Source organism: Ranitomeya variabilis, chromosome 2, assembly GCF_051348905.1.
Source record: "Ranitomeya variabilis isolate aRanVar5 chromosome 2, aRanVar5.hap1, whole genome shotgun sequence".
NCBI lineage: Eukaryota > Metazoa > Chordata > Amphibia > Anura > Dendrobatidae > Ranitomeya > Ranitomeya variabilis.
Window position 1 is genome coordinate 793762920 of NC_135233.1, and position 22421 is coordinate 793785340.

Below are 22421 nucleotides of genomic sequence, written 5' to 3' on the forward strand. Positions count from 1 at the left end.
AAAACAGAATTTGTGAAATGATGGCATAAAGCTAGATATATCTATTGTATTTATTAATATACTATCTAGCTCATATAAACTCTATATGCTATCAGGGGTTAAAGTCATGGCTGGTTTTAGATTGGGGCCCTGGGCAAAAACCAAATGCAAGGCCCCAAAACCTAACAAATTAAGTCATCACACAGAGGTCTAAGGGGTAAGGTTTCGCCTTGTGGAGAGTAACATTCCAGCTCTGGCATGCCAAGGTAAGGAGGCTTATTTGCAATGCTCCTCTGGGAAATTTAGCATGGAAATTGCCTCTTCAGAGAGGAAGAGAACTTGAAATATATAGTGACACCTGTTGGAAGCAGCAATTTTACAAATCTCTATTGACCCATTAACAATCCTTGAAATGTGAGTTAGGACAAAAGCCAAATCAGACTCTCAATTTGCAGACATGGTATTTTGAGGTCATGAATGCAAATTGAGCCTTAGTAATGGTCAAGTGACCTCCACATATATGACTATAGCCTAAAAAGGAATTGCAATAGCAACATATTTTGCATAAATCAATAGTACATGCAGCTGAGAAGAGATGGTTTACAGCCCATTATGCTCTATGGAGAGGCGAGGAGGAGCATTGAGCAGAGAAGGGAACAGACAGAGGCAAAAAGAAGAGGGCAAAGCCAGCTCACCAATAACCACCGCAGGTGCACGGAACTCCGTCTTGATGAGACATACCGTAAGATCTATGCCAAAGAAAAGATTACATTCCAGCTCCTTAACATTTGTTCAATCTTTATTCATCCATGTTAAAACAGTAACAGTCGCAAATGCTCCTCAGGATGTATGAATAAAAGGGAAATAAGCTACGGTGTGAGCTTTGACAAAGATCATCATTCAGATCGAAATGCGTTGTTTATTCACTTTTGTTCAGCTTTGACAAAGATCGTTATTCAGATGGAAACGTGTTGCTTATTTCCGTTTGATTCACACATCCTGAGGAGCATTTACCACTGTTACAATGTTAACATGGATGAATAAAGATTGAAGAATTTTTAAGGAGCTGGAACGTAATATTTTCTTTAACAGACAGAGGCAGACAGAAAACATTATGCAGAGCTGTGTAACTAGTGTTTTTCCTCACACAGAGAGCTTGATTCAGATAAAGACAGCTCACCTCTGCTGTATAATGTCCTCCATGCTGCTGCAGCTTGTCTCTGTGATATATACTCATTTTCCCTAGGTCTTTTTTACCCCTTCCTTCATTCTTCTTTCCCGGACTTCTTTTTTTTCCCTCTACCCATATTTTTTTGCCTCTTCTGGTCAAGCTTTCTCTGGTTTCTTCTTACTCTATATACCCATCCTGGAAGAGTGATACCATTTTAAAAACAGCACCTCTTGACATATTGAAAACTGCTGTCAGGTAGTTTATTAACCCTTCAGATGATTTTCAGGAATTAATGCAAAGTGACATGACAGGGATGAATAAATGTATTTTTACCACCTAAATGTCAGTAACTTCTGAACAGATTGCTACAGCCAGCAGACTCTGAGACCATTATTTGGCCATGAACTGCCATGGCAAACATCAAGACCACACAATCATGATTTCAGGGTGCTGATGGGGATAAAGAGGAAGCCCCCCACACTCTGTTTACCATTTATATGATGTAGTCACTATTGACAGCAGTGTCTAAGGGGTTAAACAGATATGGACGGTGCCAATACTGATCATCGCTAATGCAGCAAGTTGTCAGCTATAATGTACAGCTTACAGCTGCTAGATTGTCACCTGTATGGGGACGCTATTCTCTTATATCTCAGGTCAGTAAAAAGACGTATTGGCGGTCATTAAGGGCGTAAGTTAGGTCAAAAGGCATTTTTATAATGTATATGACTTGCATGTGCACTTTTACTGTATTTGGTCGGATGAAGATACCAATTGGTAATGAAATGTGTAGCCTAAAAGTGTTTGGATAAGTCTTTGAGCAGCACTTTTGTACCGCATTTTCATGTATATTCTGATTGTTTTTCAATCAGTTCAAAACAAACGCTGTTTTATATTCTATATATATAATAGATACTTTGGGTTTTTTTGGAATCCATAATGATAGCTCCCAATGCAGACAAATTATTATTGATTTTTATGTCCAAATCACTAAAAGCTGCAAGTAATTTGGTAAAATTAATTCTTGAAGTGTAAGTATCTTTTCTGGTCCTAACTTTCTCCTACTTCCACAATTAGGCAAATCAGATCATGAGATCACTTAGATATACATTCACCCACTTTCAGACAAAATACTCATAATATAAGGTAGTCATTACTTTAAGATCTCAGTAAGTTTTCACTTCTTTTTTCTGACAATTTATCCAATTGCGACATATTAATTTTCATCTCAATAGTATCCTGCACTCCTCTTGCTGTATCATTAAACATTGATGCTGCTTTTGAAAGTCAGTACAATTTCTGAGAGGTCTGAGGCTAATATTTTCATCAACAGTAGGTGCACGCATTGTCTCTCGAGAGGTGTCATCTGTCATGAATTAATAAATTGTGTGAAATATTTTTGTATTGATTGCACATATATTTATACATATTAAGCTATAAATCTTATTGAATTAACATTAGAGCTGAGCGGATCTTTTGGAATATGAATAGACTGAAAAAGAAATAAATGATATGTGCTTAAAACACCTTAAAAACATAAATGCTAAATGGCTACCTGGTTAATTATGTTGGTTCTATGATGCATGCATGTGTGATTTTCCATGCTGGATGATGGTACAGTCGTGAAGGTAAGTGGAAATTAACCCCTGAGTGACAGAGCCAATTTGCTACTTAATGACCAAGCTAATTTTTACAATTCTGACCACTGTTAATTTATGTGGTTATAACTCTGGAACGCTTTAGTGGATCCCGCTGATTCTGAGAATGTTTTTTCATGATATAATGTACTTCATGATAGTTGTAAAATTTCTTCCATATGACTTGCGTTTATTTATGAGAAAAAAACTGAAATATGGCAAAATTTAGAAAATTTTGCAATTTTCAAACTTTGAATTTTTATGCCCTTAAATCTGAGAGATATGTCACACAAAATACTTAATAAATAACATTTCCCACTTGTCTACTTTACATCAGCACAATTTTGGAAACAACATTTTTTTTGCTAGGAAGCTATAAGGGTTAAAATTTGACTAGCGATTTCTCATTTTTACAGAAAAATTTACAAACCATTTTTTTGGGGACCACGTCACATTTGAACTCACTTTGAGGGGTGTCCATGACAGAAAATACCCAAAAGCGACACCTTTCCATGATCTTCACCACTCAAGGTACACAAAACCACATTCAAGAAGTTTATTAACCCTTTATGTGCTTCACAGGAACTGAAGCAATGTGGAAGGAAAATATGAACATTTAACTTTTTTTCACAAACATTTTACTTCAGAACCAATTTTTTTATTTTCACAAGTGTAAAAAGAGAAAATGAACCATAAAATTTGTTGTGCAATTTCTCCTGAATACGCTGATACCCCATATGTGGGGGTAAACCACTGTTTCAGCGCAAGGAAGAGATCGAAAGGGAAGGAGTGCTGTTTGACTTTTTCAACAAAGAATTGGCTGGAATTGGGATCAGACGCCATTTTGCATTTGGAGAACCCCTGATGTGCCTAAACAGTGAACCCCCCACAAGTGACACCATTTTGGAAACTAGACCCCTCAAGGAACTTATCTAGATGTGTGGTGAGCACTTTGAACCCCCAAGTGCTTCACAGAAGTTTATATCGTAGAGTAGTGAAAATAAAAAATCATATTGTTTCCACAAAAATGATTTTTTGCCCCCAATTTTTTTTTCCTAAGGTTATCAGGAGAAAATAGACCTCCAAGGTTCTTGTGCAATTTGTCCTGAGTACGCGGATACCCCATATGTGGGGGTAAACCACTGCTTGGGTGCATGGCAGGGCTCAGAAAGGAGGGAGCACCTCTTAACTTTTTGAACTCAAAATTGGCTGGAATCAATGGTGGCACCATGTCGCGTTGGAGACCCCATGATGTACCAAAACAGTAGAAACACCTCAATTCTAACTCCAACCCTAACCAAAACACACCCCTAACCCTTAACCAAACCCTAACCATAATCCTAACCACAACCCTAACCCCAACACACCCCTAACCCTAACCATAACCATAATCACAAATCTAACCCCAACACACCCCTAACCCTAATCCCAACCTTAACCGTAATCCCAACCCTAATTCTAACTCTAGCCCTAATCCTAACACTAGCCCTAACCCTAGTCCTAACCCTACCCCTAGCCCAGCTCTAACCCTAGCCCTTGCCCTAACCCTAACTTTAGCCCAACTCACTTTAACCCAACCCTAACCCTAGCTTTAGCTCGACCCCAACCCTAGCTTTAGTCCAACCCTAACCCTAACTTTATCCCAACTCACTTTAGCCCATCTCTAACCCTAGTGGAAAAATGGAAATAAATATATATATTTTATTGTATTTTTCCCTAACTAAGGGTGTGATAAAGGGGGATTTATTTACAGTTTTTTTTAAATTGTGATCACTGTGATAGACCCTAAAATGAACCAATAGGAAAAATTTCCTATTGTATCTTGGCAGGCGCACTGCACATGAGTCTGCCATTTCCCCCTGCAAAGCAGACGCCGGCGGCCTGGTGGCATACAGGGACACGAGAGGTATTAGGGGGTGATCGGGGGACCCTATTTCTCTCTCTTCTGATGTGTCATCACATCAGAGGAGAGAGAAATTAAATGTAAAATCAGACTTTTTCTTGCGGTCGCCGTTATACCATTAATAACGGCGATCGCAACAACGGGGGTCAGTAAAATCCGACCCAAATCATGTTCTCTGGAGTCTCAGCTACCCACTTTTTGAGGAATAGAAAATGTGATAAAACACTGGAGGGGAGGTGATTATATAAACCAAATGTCAAGAGCAGAAAGCAAATGGATAGCCACATTAAATGCATTAAGACCAGTGGGTCTTAATAGCAAAATATAAATATTTGCTTTCTAGAAGAAAATGGATTAATATTTCTACCAATGAGCTGCAATCTGTACCTATAAAGGAACTGCTGGTCACTGTTGGATGTAATCCCTGATAAAGGAGGATGATACTTCGGAAACCAGAACTCTTTATTTTTTTTGTCACAGAGACGAGCCTGTAGTTAAGTGACTTCAAGTAGACACAGGGCATCCGTTTTTTAATTCTTTCCAAGGAAGTGTCAGGGCAAGCGTGTCTGGCCAGAATGCTGCCAACACTGCACATCAGGTACAGTGTGATCCAAAGGATTAAATTCCATGTACCTTCACAACTGTTTCATCATCCAGCAAGGAAAATCACACACGCATGCATCATAGAACCAACATTATTAACCACATGCATGCATTTATGTTTTAAAGGTATTTTTAGCGAATATCATTTATTTATTTCTCAGTCCATTCAGCTTATCACTCACTAAGGCAAATAGGTGCACAAGTATACTGTATGTAGCATTCAACATCTGCTTTTTAGTGGGAGCACTAGTGTCACGAGTGTGTCAGGTCATCCTGTGAGATCTGGGGGTAGAAGATCACTGCGTATTGTGAATCGCAGATCTTCTATTTAGCCTGTGTATTTGGATCCCATATTAAATGAATTTTATTTCTTTGGTGCTGAAGAGCCTAATAACCCTTTCCATGCTGGTCAGAAACATGCAGCTCCATTTCATCTGCTTCTGATCTAGTTGTTAACTCTTCTTGTAAAACCTGGCCAAACCCTCTCTGTCTTGCCAGTCAAAGCTCTGTTTCCTTGCTCATTGGAGATGCTGTGCTATATTGGAGATCTTGTTGCTACTGGAGATTGTTGCATACCATTTTCTGTGTATGCCTTCCTCTTTATTCCTATTCCTATTTGGTTAGTACCTGCCTATCCTTTTGTATATATACCTCCCTATCCTTGGTGAATATTTCTGTATGTAATTTGTTTTTTGTTATCCCTGTTTGTCTTATGTGTTTATACACTAACATATCTGTCCCAGGCCTCCATGGGAAAGGGACAGTTTAGAACATTAACAGGAGCATAGTAAGATCAGAGACTTGGGCCTCTCTCCCTTCAAGAGTACCTCTCGGCACAGGGATAGTTGGGGTACCAGTTCCAGCAACAGTTTGAGGCCCCCTTCCTTACCAAAGACAGTCACATCGAAACAGGTGCATTTTTTAGAATTTACATTCTTTTGAAATATGAATTTGCTGGCTTCAGCGAATTTTCTCCAAATATTTGATACCCAGCAAATAACTTTGCAAGAATATCAACATTGGAAACCTCGTAATTATTTGGAAAATAAATGTTTGGAGAGGAGAGAGAGTGATAATCCTGCTGACCATAGGAGATTACACTCTACAAAAGAGAGAGGAACCCACTGACCGTAAGAGCTTAAATCTACAGGAGAGAGAAATATCCATTGACTCTGGACACGGAAAACGACTCTGCTGTACAAACTGTACTCCACTGAAAAGCACTGATTTGTGGTGACCCAGGTACTCATTACCACTCTACGATGTACTGTATGAACTGCAAAATGCCATTGCCCTGGAGGGCAATATGGAGAGGTCTACATGGCAGTGCAAAAGGACTTTAGTTTGCTCTCTGATGCTTCCATAGTGTGGGAAACGGTACCAGGCAAGGTTTTCTTTTTGCAAACTGTGAATTAAATCTCAAAATGTTCAAATTCAAGTGAAACTGCTAATTTCAGAAAATTTGACTCAAACTCAATCCTCCACAAATCGATCTACACATCTCAAATTTACATGTATGAATATTTGTGTAGTCAATGTATAGGAATTACACACAATGTATTCATTTTAACAATGGTATGTCTCACATAGTGAGGAGGTCCCTGAGCAATTTTTAAGCAGGGCAGAGAGATGATGTTGATGCAGCAGGGAGTTCCAATGTAAGTTGTTATGGCAGAACAGCAACTGAAGGAGCAGACGAGAAAGACAGGATCTGTTGAAGTTGCTGTATACTCAAGGATGATGCACTGGTGTTGCATAGCTGAGTTACACAGGAGGTGATGCTGAGTCACTTCTCACAGACAAGCCGTCTGTCAGAATAGTTAATGAGACTGAGGTCAAGAGCCAGGAGGACACATCATAAACAGAAGCAAGGGAAAAAAGCATACTCAGGTAACGATCCAAGTACAATATACCAGGAGGATAGCGAGTGTGGCAAAGGGGTTAAACAGACGGATGGTCAAAACGAGGTCTAAGGTCAGGCAATGAAAGATCAACAAACAGAACACAAGGCACACAGAGACAAGCCACACAAAAACTGAATGTACGTCAGGCAGAGGTCTGGGGTTTACAGCCCAGTTAAGTAGCCTCGCAATCACCGGGACAATTGACACATGGTGATAGCCACCACTTCACAGTCATGGACTGAGTGGCCAAGCTGTTGATCAAAACACAGACAGCTCAGCATGCCCCTGCACCAGACTAGGCAACTTCGCTGTCAAAGTACTGACAGCTTTAGCACACCCCTGTACCAGATTGGACTGCTGAGCAGTCAGTAACTGCTTCCCAGACACACTGAGAGGTGGAAACGGGACTCAGCCTTTATAATTTTATAGATTTTTTTGTACTCTGACATCTAAAGATGAGTGAATAATTTTGTGCGTCCGCCATTTTTCATAGCTGTAAAGGGTCATCAAACATTAAAAAAAAATCCTTATACTTAATTCATCTATCATTTCTATGCCCACTCCGTTTCTCACCATCTTGCGTCCAGTACTTGTGGCATCTTCTGATGTCGCCACTCGCGCTGAAATTCCAGTACTCTCACATTGATCCTGGACTTCTAGCTCTGAAGAGACCCGGTATGGTTCTGTCCATGCGTGCGCAAGTTCATTGCGCATATCGTGACGTCATCATGTCAAGATCTTCAGCACTCTTGCACAGATTATAGCCAGATGTCCTGGCTTATTGTTGGAAACCTGGGGATTTTCATGCTAGTGAAGGGGATCAGAATGTGTAATGATGACTGGACTGGTGACAGTAAGAGGTGGAGGTGCCAGAGAGTTGAGCAGAAAGTTAAGAATGACAACTTTATTCATTTTTGCATATTACTATTATTATGCTCTGAGGTGTAGAGAGATCCCAGAGCATAAAAAGTGGCATTTAATTTGGGGACAACTTCTCTGCTATTCAAATTTCCCATTAAAATGCATGTGAGCTGGCTCTTCTCTACCGACAAACAGTACAACTGCTCCTGTGTTTACTTTGCACACATTAACAGTGCATGGTCTTTTTCTACTCATAAATGTAAATTACCTAGTTAAAGTACGCTGCAAAATACTCACTTCATTAAATGTGAAATTTCTCAATTGGCCTTAGAAAAATGTTCTATAGAAGGATATATTCTCACTATACTGTCCTAGGATTAAGTCCTATTATCCTAGGATACATAGGATATGAGATATAAGATTAAGCATGTAGAAGAAAAACCTTTGGCACTCAAAAATTAATCCACAGTAGATTGACTTTGCAAAAATATTTATTCACACCATTCAGCCGGTATTTTAACAGACATCAAAAAATGATCCGACGTTTCGGCAAAACAATGCCTTTTTCAAGGAGGTCTATAACATTAGAAAAAATCACAATCAATAATAATAAACAATTGTTCAACATCAGAGGCTGAAGTGGAAAACAAAGAATAGTCCACCCAGGACATGTGGCTGAATAAGAATAGTGGTGGGAACAAAGACAAAAAGAACCAAGTATTTTGGTAGTAAAAGAAACATAAAGTGAATCTAATGTCTAACCATAATACATAGAGCAACTTGAGAAGCCATTTCAACACTAAATCTTATATAAGTTCAAATCAGAATGTATTCCATGAGCCATTCGGAGGTGAATAGGGAGACCACACAAACCAAAAGATAGAAAGAATAAAAAAGACCCACACTATAGTGTTGATATACGTGTACAGTGCCAAATAGAAACAAAACACAAAAGGAGAGACCCTACAGAGAAACCAGAGCGATGAATACCTGTATAGGGTAATCTATTTCACAAGGTACATCACTAGCCAAAAGGCTAGACACTTTGGTGGTGCTACAGGGGCGAAAACAACAGGATGCCGTAAGTATCCTAGAGGAACAAAAATGTCCTGTGCAAATATATGAACCACTGAGTATACACATCAGTATGATATACCTGTAATCGGTGACCGGCGTGTGTCCGATGGTGTCAGGAGGCAGTGTGCGTACTCTAGACAGAAACCGGGTATAAATGCCGTAAAGTTATGACACCACTTCTGGTGTACGAACAGTGAGTGGTACGGAAAAACCCGAAGCACAAAACGAAAGTGCGCGCATGCGCAGTCTGCAAATAAAGACGCCGCAGCAAAAGGAAGGAACCAGCGATCACGCCCACATACTGTTAGACAACAGCAGGTGAAACCGGCGCTTGCGCAAGATGAAGATCTTGCAAAAGAAAAAAAAAAAAAAAAAAAATATATATATATATATATATATATACATATACTATACACTTAAATGTAACATCTTAAAATAAGAGGGGAAAAAAGAAAAACTCACTAAACATAAAAAATATATGGCACTCAGTTTCTCAATATAGAAAGTGAAATAACACAAATAGATAGGGAAGGTAGTGTTCACCCAGTAGAAGAACAGCCTTGGAAGGTAGTGTCGAGGTCACAGGGGTATCTAGAATAAAAAGAAGCGGGACACATAAGAATACATTCACTGTGAATTTAACAATAGTACATCTATCGCAATACTGAAAAGACAGTATTACAAAACAATCTCTATAGGGCATCATATTCCCTATTCATACCATGCGGATAGAGTGTCTGTAACGTGTATATCCAAAAAGCCTCCTTTTCCTTTAATTTTTGGATTCTGTTACCACCTCGTCTGGGGGAGGAAATACATTCCAATACTTCAAATCTCAATTGGGCAACCGAGTGCCCAGCCGAGATAAAGTGATGGGGGACAGGTAACATCATGCGCTTACACCTAATACTGGACTTGTGTTGTGATATGCGGTCTCGGACATGCTGGGTAGTCTCCCCAACATATCCGAGACCACAAGGACATTTAATTAAATATACAGCAAATGAAGAGTTGCATGTAAAGAAACCTTTTATCTGGAAGAGTTTCCCAGATCTAGGGTGAGAAAAAGTGTCCATCTCTTTTGGTGGCTAGGAGGGACAGTCTTTGTGCTGTTTTGGTTGAACCCACATCTGCTCTAACCAACATATCTCTGATGTTCTGAGGTCTCTTATAACATAATAGAGGGGAGATGGAGAATTCAGGAATAGTTGGATAGGCCTTGCCTAGCATAGGCCAGTATTCCAATATACATTTCTTAAAAAAATTGGTATACGGATGATATGTGGTGACAAATGCCATCCTCTTAACTTTCTCCTTCCGCCGATGGATGGGTTGTAAAACTTTCTGTAAAATCGATGGTGGATAACCACGATCAGCAAATTTTTGGTTCATCTCTGAAATTCGTTGATTTTTCAAACAAGAATTGGTAACAATACATTGGACTCGCTGTACCTGGGATTCAGGTAGCGATTGCTTAACGTGGGTGGGGTGACAACTGGAAAAGAGTAATAAATTATTCCTATCAGTAGGTTTGGTATATAGATCAATTTCAAGAGAACCCTCATCTCTAATTGTTACCAGTGTATCTAAAAAATTCACACTCTGTTGGCTCTTAGAAATCGTAAATGTCAGGTTAGACATCTGGAGATTCATCAACGAGGGTAATGGTGTGCACTCTGATCAAGAGGGTGGAGGTGCTGGTAAATCAGACCGTGAGGTCAAGTCAATAGTGGAGAAAAAAGTACCGCACACTCGAAGTTGATATGATGCGAAAAAGGGCATATGCCAAATTTATTTACACACAAAAAAAAGGTCAACAATTGCCACTGTGATAGTTTGTAGAAAGGAACCCGACGTTTCGACCCTCCCGGGTCTTATTCATGGGGTTACTAGGAGGCAAATAAACAGTATAAGCAGCTGTTTGTGACACAATATGCAAAGAAAATAAAAATAAGAACAAAAAGAAATAAACAAGATACCAAAATACAATCATAAAACATTATATACAATATATACAAAGCAACCAGAGGTGGCGTCGGGGGTACTCTGAGGAGCAGCGAGTGGTAAGTCTATGGTAAAGAGGTATTTCAGGCACACCGGCGATTCACTGCTTAATGAAAGACATTCACTGATTAAGATAGAAAAATAGTAATAGTGTTTACCTTAACTCTTTTGGTACACATATAAAGGTGTGGCAGTGTTAGAAGGCAAGACAATGGTCCTTTTAAGGCATAACTTGTCTTTATAACAAAGAATCTGGAGATTCATGTCATGAAAAAACTGAGACCTGTCATTATAACAAAGAATCAACATTATGTGGTGCATATGCAATTAGACAGCATTGTTATAGTGTGAATATGGGAGGTTTTTTTTTGGACATGTATAGTCATGAAGGTAAAGGGTCAGTCCCAATAAGATATATTGCAATGAGGTATAGGGTCCTTAATGACTAATGGGCAGTGCATGTAGGAAACAAAGCAGAAGAAACCCCAATATTATAGAGGGAAACATAATGGATACCTTGTAAATCCAATGGTGGCTCCTATGAGATAGGTAGAGGAGTCCTGTTTAAGGTAGGCTGCGGGGGTTTCAGCTTGCAGAGCTGTCCTATAGATAAGGGGTAATGGGTTATAGGTATAACAAGAGGGTGCTGAGGGAAGGGGCGGAGCGTCCGTGCACCTGTACTGTCCTGGGTCCGGGGGTCAGCGGCGCATCCCGCGCCTAGCTGTGTGGTCCTGGATTGGCAGTGAGGACATGCTTGTATGTCCTCCATAAATACCGCCGTACCGGAAGTGCGCGGTTCCGGACCGGAAGTGACGCGGTCACATGGTCCGCGCATGCGCACTGAGTGCTGCTAAGCTAGTAGGGGCAGGAGGATGCCCATAAGTGGGAGTACTGGCTCAGTGTGCGGCTGTGAGGGGATGTATTGGAGCTGTATAACTGTGTATAATGGGGGGCGGAGCAGCCCGACAGCTGAGAGCTGTGCAATTGTGTGAAGGTTTAGGTGACATAAAAGAAGGAAGGCCCATTATGGACATATTAAATGGGCCATGTAGAGATATTATGCGGGAGGAAATGTAAAGAGATGATAAAGGAAGGTGTAAATAATATATAAAAAAGAAAATATTATTAAAGAATAGGAAATAAAAATTATTTCATGATGAACATTGAAAAAAAATAATAAAAAATAAAAAGTAAAAAATAAAAATGAAAATTGATAATATATAGTCTAGAAAAAATAGAGGGATCTGACCGCTTATGAGGAACTCACCTAATTAGCAGGGGATTCAACGTGTCTGGAAGGTAAAAAGGTAGAGATTAGTGTTTTTATTGCAGTATCCAGTCTATTTCTCTGTTGAGACCCTTGGGGGATATGGTCTCAAGCTTATGAATCCAAAACGTCTCTCTTAGTTTTAATTGTTTGACGTGATTTCCACCCCTCCTGGGTCTGGGGACTTGTTCGATTATCTGATACTTGAGTTGTGCCACCGTGTGTTTGTGTTTAGAAAAGTGTTCAGGGATGGGTAGCCAGATTTTATTGCAACGAATGGTGGATTTGTGGCTCGCTATACGATCTTTTATGTGCTGTGTAGTCTCACCTACATACAGCAAGCCACATGGGCATTTGATGATGTAGATTACAAAATTGGAATTGCATGTATAGTAGCCACGTATGGGATATGATTTACCTGTTCTGGGGTGTGTCACGCTGTCAGACTTAATGATATTTGAACATGAGGCGCAGCTAAGGCAAGGAAATGTTCCATGTCGTTGTGGGGCCAGTACAGTCTGGTCAGAGGTAGGGTGTAAGCTACCGATGTCTGCCCGAACAAGTCTGTCTCTAATGTTGGGGGCCCTTCTATTGCACATAAGGGGCGGTGTGGAAAAACTGGCTATATTAGGGTAGGCTCTTGCTAGAAGGGACCAGTGTTTTTTAATGACCATTTCTACTTTGGGCATAAAGGGATGGAAGGTATGCACAAAAGGTACCCGATTTTCATTGGTGCGTCCCTGGGAAGGTGAAAGTGGCTGGAGAGCACGTGTCCTTTCTCGGTTGAGCAAGTGTTGAGGGTAATGTCTCTCCCTGAATTTGTTGGACATGCCATCTAGGCGTGTATGGAGTACATCAGGATCAGATACTATCCTTGCTACCCTCGTGAATTGGGATCGAGGGAGGCTGTCACGTGTGGCTTTTGGGTGGCAACTGGAATAGTGGAGAAGACTATTGCAGTCAGTCGGTTTGGAGTAAAGGTCTGTTGAGAGATGGCCATATCTGTCCTTATGTATAAGGGTGTCCAGGAAGGGTATCTGGTTAGGATCGTATTGAATGGTGAATTGCAGTTCTGGATAGATTGAATTCAGGGTTTGATGAAATGCCTGGAGTGTGTCAGTTGGTCCAGTCCAGATAAAGAAGATGTCATCTATATAGCGAAGATAACAGCCTACGTGTTGGTTGTATCGGTCATCTGTGTATATGTAATCCTCCTCAAAGGCATTCATGTATGCATTGGCGTAAGCCGGCGCAACGTTTGAACCCATTGCGGTGCCCTGGCACTGTATGTAGTAAGTATCTTCATATAAAAAGTAATTTTCGTATAGGACGAGTCTCAACAGGTCTAGATAGAGGTGTACTGAGGTGGGGGATTTGCCCGAGCCCTCCAGCAGCCGTTTGGTTGCCGTGATGCCTTTTTCGTGGGTAATGGATGTATACAGACTATTGACGTCCATGGTGACTGAGACTGTCTGGAGGAACATCCACCTGTTGTCGTATTATGTTCAGAAAATGTCCTGTATCTAATACGAAAGATTTGGTAGTTTTGATTAGTGGCGTCAGAGTTTTTTCTAAATATATTGATAAAGGTGAAAGTATGGACTCGGTGGACGCCACTATGGGGCGACCGGGGGGATTGGTTAAAGACTTGTGTATTTTTGGAAGGATATAGAAAACTGGCGTGATGGGGTGTGGATTAGAAAGAAATTTAGCTGTCTGTTGATCAATAGTCCCATTATCAATGTGAATATCAATCACAGACTGGATTTTTTTACGGATCTCAAAGATAGGGTCTCTAGGGATAATACTATAAATGCTGGTGTCTGACAATTGGCGTAGTATTTCAGTAGAATACAATGTACGATCCATGATGACTAAGGCCCCACCCTTGTCCGCTGGTTTGACAACAATGGTTTTGTTATTTTGTAATGACACAAGTGCCTGTCTCTCAGAGGGTGTCAGATTAGAGCGTGTAGGGAAGAAACCAAGGCGATGCTGGTGGGATAGATCTTTTACATCCCTATCCACAAAAGAGATAAACGTTTCCACAGCATGGAACATCTGGGGTGGGTTGAAGGAACTAGGGTTCCTCAATCCCAATGTTGTAAGGGGGATCTCCGCAACAGAGATGTCCCCGTTGGGAGACACTCTGTTCTCGGAGCCTCCCGCCAGAGTCCCAAAGTGAGTTTTGAGCCTCACGAGATGATAGAGTCTTTGCAGGTCCCTCTCCAGTTGGAAGCTGTCCCAGTTGGGGGTAGGGCAGAACGATAGTCCTTTCTGCAGCAGGTCGAGTTCCGCAGGGGATAGTGTATAACCTGAAATATTGATAACTAGGTTAGTGGTCCTACCTGTGACCGGGTTGTCATTTTTTCTCGATCTTCTTGTCGGTCTATACGCTGATATCCTCCCCTGCGGCCTTTGGATAAAAAACGAGATCTGTTGGAGCCCGTGGATGAGTCGCTTTCCGTGCTGAAAGAGCCTGTCTTGCGCTGATATGGACGACGCCACGGGTTGTTGCCTGCAGAGTCGTTCCATTTGTATACCCTATTGTGTGAATAGTCGTCGTTATCACGTTGGAATTTTTGACGTTTCTTATCTTCCAGGAACTTTCGATGATCCGCTAGCACTTTGTCAGTCTTGTCTTTTAGACTGGTCCAGTCTGTGGATGTTAACGTAGAAGATAGTTGTGTTTCAATTGCTCTGATGCTGTCCTTTGTTTCTGTGATGGCCTTTTGTAGGAATTCAATGGTCAGTATAATTATGTCCAAGGAACACTTATTTAGTATTCTCTTATATTTATCACAGTAGTCGGGGTCTTCAGAAAAAAGTGTTGGGCGCAGGTTGCACCTAAGACCTCTAGGAATCTTGCCTTGTTTATGATATTCTGCCAAAGTAATGCAGTGTAGGTCATATGAGACCAATTTCCGTCGCTCCTTCTCATAGTCCCTCGTCTTTAGTTCATGTGGAGGGGTCTTCAGGAATTCGCTTGAGTTTGAGACTTGCGATAAGATATTGGAACTGGTTGCAGCGTCGTATGCGAAAATGTCTGACGTCATCAGGTATACCGGTGCTACACCAAGCAAAAAGTCACATCAACGAGGGTAATGGTGTGCACTCTGGTCAAGAGGGTGGAGGTGCTGGTAAATCAGACCGTGAGGTCAAGTCAATAGTGGAGAAAAAAGTACCGCACACTCGAAGTTGATATGATGCGAAAAAGGGGATATGCCAAATTTATTTACACACAAAAAAAATGTCAACAATTGCCACTGTGATAGTTTGTAGAAAGGAACCCGACGTTTCGACCCTCCCGGGTCTTATTCATGGGGTTACTAGGAGGCAAATAAACAGTATAAGCAGCTGTTTGTGACACAATATGCAAAGAAAATAAAAATAAGATCAAAAAGAAATAAACAAGATACCAAAATACAATCATAAAACATTATATACAATATATACAAAGCAACCAGAGGTGGCGTCGGGGGTACTCTGAGGAGCAGCGAGTGGTAAGTCTATGGTAAAGAGGTATTTAAGGCACACCGGCGATTCACTGCTTAATGAAAGACATTCACTGATTAAGATAGAAAAATAGTAATAGTGTTTACCTTAACTCTTTTGGTACACATATAAAGGTGTGGCAGTGTTAGAAGGCAAGACAATGGTCCTTTTAAGGCATAACTTGTCATTATAACAAAGAATCTGGAGATTCATGTCATGAAAAAACTGAGACAAGGAGACTTCGTTGCCCCCCCATATTAGAAATACGTCGTCGATAAATCTTTTCCAGTACAGCGAGTGTTTTTGAAACAAGCTATGGGTGTAAACGAATTTCTCCTCAAAGTAGGCCATGAAAATATTGGTGTAAGGTGGTGCCATATTAGAACCCATGGCGGTCCCGACCCTCTGAATAAAAAACTGATCTGCAAAAAGAAAATTTTTTTTGTAAGAATAAGTTTCAATAATGTCAAACAGAAAGTTTTCTGTATTGGTACAAACTCTGTATATGTGTCCAAAAACCAACTAACAGCCTCAAGACCTTTACCATGATCTATATTGGTATATAGACTGTTTACATCCATAGTTACAAGAAAACATCCTTGTGGTAAGGTGCCCAATGTTCCCAAACCATCTAGAAAATCTGGGGCATCTTTGATAAAAGAAGCTATATGACCAAGGAGGGGGGTAAGAATTTTTTCAACTGTTTTTGCTAATGGTGAAAGCAATGAATCGGTCGACGCCACAATTGGTCGTCCCGGAGGGCGAGTCTGATGTTTGTGAATCTTAGGCAATGCGTAGAATACAGGGACTATCGGATGTGTATTAACCAAATATTCTCCTAATTTAGCATCAATAACATTTTGTTCCCTAAAGGAATTAACAATCTGTTGAATCTCATGTGCTATTTCTCTCGTAGGGTCCCTGTCAATAGGCATATATGTATCACTGTCATCCAGGTGTTGGCGGACCATTGAGTGATAAAATGAACTGTCCATCACCACAATCGCACCCCCCTTGTCAGCCGGCTTTATAGTAATAGATTTATTGTTTTTCAGATCATTAAGGGCCCTCTTTTCAAGCGGGGTGCAATTTCTTTTAACGGATAGTAAACCCAGGTTAATTTCTGTACATTTCCTCTGTATATCCTGCGAAACAAATGATATGTAAGTCTCTACCGGGTGGTAGAACTTAGGAGGATTATAATTACTCAATAAGGATAGGCCAAGTGTTGTGAATTCGGCTCTTGGGCTCCCTCCGGTGGTTGTTGGTGGTAGTGCAGTTGTCTTGGGGTTGTAATCCAGGGCAGGTGTTTCTGCTGATTGCATCTCTACTAGGTATTTAGGTTTGCAGGATCCTTGAGTCCTTGCCAGTTGTCCATTGTTCCTGGAGGGATTACATCTCTCTCTGGTTCCTCATGCACTGCTGCCAATTCAGCTAAGATAAGTGTCTGGTTTTTTGTCTCTGTGCACACATGCAGTGTGCTTTGCAATTCAGTGCAATTCATTGTGTTTTTGTCCAGCTTAGACTTTGGATTTTTCAGTCATGCTGGATTCTCAGGAGATGCAGATATACTTTCTATGTCTTTAGTTAGATGTAGAATCTTTGTATTATCTGCTGTGGATATTTTTAGGATTTTAATACTGACCGCTTAGAATTCTGTCCTATCCTTTTCTATTTAGCTAGAAGTGCCTCTTTTGCTTAATCCTGTTTTTCTGCCTGCGTGTGTCTTTCATCTTATACTCACAGTCAATATTTGTGGGGGGCTGCCTATCCTTTGGGGTTCTGCTCTGAGGCAAGATAGAATTCCCATTTCCATCTATAGTGGTATTTAGTCCTCCGGCTGTGTCGAGGTGTCTAGGACGTGTTAGGTACATCCCACGGCTACTTCTTGTTGCGGTGTTAGTTTAGGGTTTGCGGTCAGTACCGGTACCACTTACTCCTGAGAAAGTCTCTCATGCAGCTCCAAGGTCACCGGATCGTAACAGTACAACTGGCCAACAATGAGTTAAATGCATCTCAGAAGAAGGGAAGAAAGAGCCTTTTTTTCTGTAGCCTGCTTTGTCTTTTCTTCCCTCTTTTCCTCTGGGTGACTGAGGAGTCTTGTGCTAGCATGGATGTTCAGGGATCAGTTTCTCGTGTAGACCAGCTTGCTGCTAGGGTACAGGGTATTTCTGATTATATTGTTCAGACTCCGCTTTTAGAGCCTAGGATTCCTACTCCTGATTTGTTTTTTGGGGACAGGTCCAAATTTTTGAGTTTTAAAAACAACTGTAAACTGTTTTTTGCTCTGAAGCCTTGTTCCTCTGGTGATCCCATTCAGCAGGTTAAAATTGTCATCTCCCTGCTGCGTGGCGACCCTCAGGATTGGGCATTTTCCCTGGAATCTCGGAATCCGGCCTTGCTTAATGTAGATGCCTTTTTTCAGGCTCTAGGATTATTATATGATGAACCAAATTCTGTGGATCAAGCAGAGAAGACCTTGTTGGCCCTGTCTCAGGGTCAAGAAGCGGCAGAGTTGTATTGTCAGAAATTTAGAAAATGGTCTGTGCTGACTAAATGGAATGACGATGCTTTGGCGGCAATTTTCAGAAAGGGTCTTTCTGAATTTGTTAAAGATGTTATGGTGGGGTTTTCCACGCCTGTTGGTCTGAGTGATTCTATGTCTCTGGCCATTCAGATTGATCGGCGCTTGCGGGAGCGCAGAACTGTGCGCGCTGTGGCGTTGTCCTCAGAGCAGATGCCTGAGCCTATGCAGTGTGATAGGATTCTGACTAGAACGGAACGACAAGGATTCAGACGTCAGAATAGGTTGTGTTTTTATTGTGGCGATGCTTCTCATGTAATTTCAGTCTGTCCAAAGCGTACAAAGAGAATCGCTAGTTCAGTTACCATCGGAACTGTACAACCTAAATTTCTGTTATCTGTGACCTTGATCTGCTCATTGTTGTCATTTTCTGTTATGGCGTTTGTGGATTCCGGCGCCGCCTTGAACTTAATGGACTTTGAATTTGCCAGGCATTGTGGTTTCCCCTTGCAGTCTTTGCAGAACCCTATTCCTTTAAGGGGCATTGATGCTACACCTTTGGCTAAAAATAAACCCCAGTTTTGGACACAGGTGACCATGTGCATGGCGCCAGCCCATCAGGAAGATTGTCGTTTTCTGGTGTTGCATAATTTGCATGATGCTATTGTGCTGGGTTTTCCATGGTTGCAGATACATAATCCTGTGTTGGATTGGAAGTCTATGTCTGTGACTAGTTGGGGTTGTCATGGGGTTCATAATGACGTTCCTGTGATGTCAATCTCCTCTTCCTCCTCTTCTGAAGTTCCAGAGTTTTTGTCTGATTTTCAGGATGTATTCGATGAGCCCAAGTCCAGTTCCCTTCCACCGCATAGGGACTGTGATTGTGCTATTGACTTGATTCCAGGCTGTAAGTTTCCTAAGGGCCGACTTTTCAACCTGTCTGTGCCTGAACATACCGCTATGCGGAGTTATGTTAAGGAGTCTTTGGAGAAAGGGCATATTCGGCCATCTTCTTCACCGTTGGGAGTGGGATTTTTTTTGTTGCTAAGAAGGATGGCTCCTTGAGACCCTGTATTGATTATCACCTCTTGAATAAGATCACGGTCAAGTTTCAATACCCTTTACCTTTGCTTTCCGATTTGTTTGCCAGGATTAAGGGGGCTAGTTGGTTTACTAAAATTGACCTTCGGGGGGCATATAATCTTGTTCGTATTAAGCAGGGTGACGAATGGAAAACTGCATTTAATACGCCCGAAGGCCATTTTGAATACCTTGTGATGCCATTTGGGCTCTCTAATGTTCCATCTGTTTTCAGTCCTTCATGCATGATATCTTCTGGAATTATCTTGATAAATTCATGATTGTATATTTGGATGACATCTTAATTTTTTCCGATGATTGGGAGTCTCATGTGAAACAGGTCAGGATGGTATTTCAGATCCTTTGTGATAATGCTTTGTTTGTGAAGGGGTCTAAGTGTCTCTTTGGAATGCAGAAGGTTTCTTTATTGGGCTTCATTTTTTCTCTCTCATCTATAGAGATGGATCCGGCTAAGGTTCAGGCCATTCATGATTGGATTCAGCCCACATCCGTGAAGAGTCTTTAGAAATGTTTGGGCTTTGCTAATTTTTATCGCCGTTTCATTTCTAACTTCTACAGTGTGGTTAAACCCCTGACCGATTTGACGAAGAAAGGCGCTGATGTAACGAATTGGTCCTCTGTGGCTGTCTCTGCCTTTCGGGAGCTTAAACGCCGATTTACTTCTGCCCCCGTGTTGCGTCAGCCAGATGTTTCTCTTCCGTTTCAGGTTGAGGTTGACGCTTCTGAGATTGGGGCAGGGGCCGTTTTGTCTCAGAGGAATTCTGATGGTTCCTTGATGAAACTGTGTGCCTTCTTTTCCCGTAAGCTTTCGCCTGCTGAACGCAATTATGATGTCGCCAATCGGGAGTTGTTGACTATGAAGTGGGCTTTGAGGAATAGCGACATTGGCTTGAGGGAGCCAAGCACCGTTTTGTGGTCTTGACTGATCATAAAAATCTGATTTACCTCGAATCTGCCAAACGGCTGAATCCTAGACAGGCTCGATGGTCCCTGTTTTTCTCCCGTTTTGATTTTGTGGTCTCGTATCTTCTGGGTTCTAAGAATATTAAGGCTGATGCCCTCTCTAGGAGTTTTTTGCCTGATTCTCCTGAGGTACTTGAGCCAGTCGGCATTCTGAAGGAAGGGGTTGTCCTTTTTGCCATTTCCCCTGATTTGCAACGGGTTCTGCAGGAATTTCAGGCTGACAAACCTGACCGCTGTCCAGTGGGGAAACTGTTTGTTCCTGATAGATGGACTAGTAGAGTGATTTCTGAGGTTCATTGTTCTGTGTTGGCTGGCCATCCTGGGATTTTTGGTACCAGAGATTTGGTTGGTAGGTCCTTTTGGTGGCCTTCCTTGTCGCGTGATGTGTGTTCTTTTGTGCAGTCCTGTGGGACGTGTGCGTGGGCCAAGCCTTGTTGTTCCCATGCTAGTGGGTTGCTTTTGCCTTTGCCGGTCCCTGAGAGGCCCTGGACGCATATTTCTATGGATTTTATTTCGGATCTTCCGGTTTCCCAGAGGATGTCGGTTATCTGGGTGGTTTGTGACCGGTTTTCTAAGATGGTTCATTTGGTGCCTTTGCCTAAATTGCCTTTCTCTTCTGATTTGGTTGCGTTGTTTTTTCAGCATGTGGTTCATTTGCATGGTATTCCGGAGAATATTGTGTCCGACAGAGGTTCCCAGTTTGTTTCTAGGTTTTGGCGGGCCTTTTGTGCTAGGCTGGGCATTGATTTGTCTTTTTCTTCCGCATTTCATCCTCAGACAAATGGCCAGACCGAGCGAACTAATCAGACTTTGGAAACTTATTTGAGATGCTTTGTGTCTGCTGATCAGGATGATTGGGTGGCTTTCTTGCCATTGTCCGAGTTTGCCCTTAATAATCGGGCCAGTTTGGCTACCTTGGTTTCGCCCTTCTTTTGTAATTTTGGTTTTCATCCTCGTTTTTCTTCGGGGCAAGTTGAACCTTCTGATTGTCCTGGTGTGGATTCTGTGGTTGATAGGTTTTACCAGATTTGGGCTCATGTGGTGGACAATTTGGTGTTGTCTCAGGAGGAGGCTCAGCGTTTTGCTAACCGTCGTCGGTGTGTTGGTTCCCGGCTTCGGGTTGGGGATTTGGTCTGGTTGTCTTCCCGTCATGTTCCTATGAAGGTTTCTTCCCCTAAGTTTAAGCCTCGGTTTATTGGTCCTTATAGGATTTCTGAGATTATCAATCCGGTGTCTTTTCGTTTGGCCCTTCCGGCCTCTTTTGCCATCCATAATGTTTTCCATAGATCTTTATTGCGGAAATATGTGCTGCCCGTTGTTCCCTCTGTTGATCCTCCTGCTCCTGTGTTGGTTGATGGGGAGTTGGAGTATGTGGTTGAGAAGATTTTGGATTCTCGCTTTTCGAGGCGGAGGCTTCAGTACCTTGTCAAATGGAAGGGTTATGGCCAGGAGGATAATTCTTGGGTTTTTGCCTCTGATGTCCATGCTGCAGATTTGGTCCATGCCTTTCATCTGGCTTGTCCTGATTGGCCTGGGGGCTCTGGTGAGGGTTCGGTGACCCCTCTTCAAGGGGGGGTACTGTTGTGAATTCGGCTCTTGGGCTCCCTCCGGTGGTTGTTGGTGGTAGTGCAGTTGTCTTGGGGTTGTAATACAGGGCAGGTGTTTCTGCTGATTGCAGCTCTACTAGGTATTTAGGTTTGCAGGATCCTTGAGTCCTTGCCAGTTGCCCATTGTTCCTGGAGGGATTGCATCTCTCTCTGGTTCCTCATGCCCTGCTGCCAATTCAGCTAAGATAAGTGTCTAGTTTTTTGTCTCTGTGCACACATGCAGTGTGCTTTGCAATTCAGTGCAATTCATTGTGTTTTTGTCCAGCATAGACTTTGTTTGGATTTTTCAGTCATGCTGGATTCTCAGGAGATGCAGATATACTTT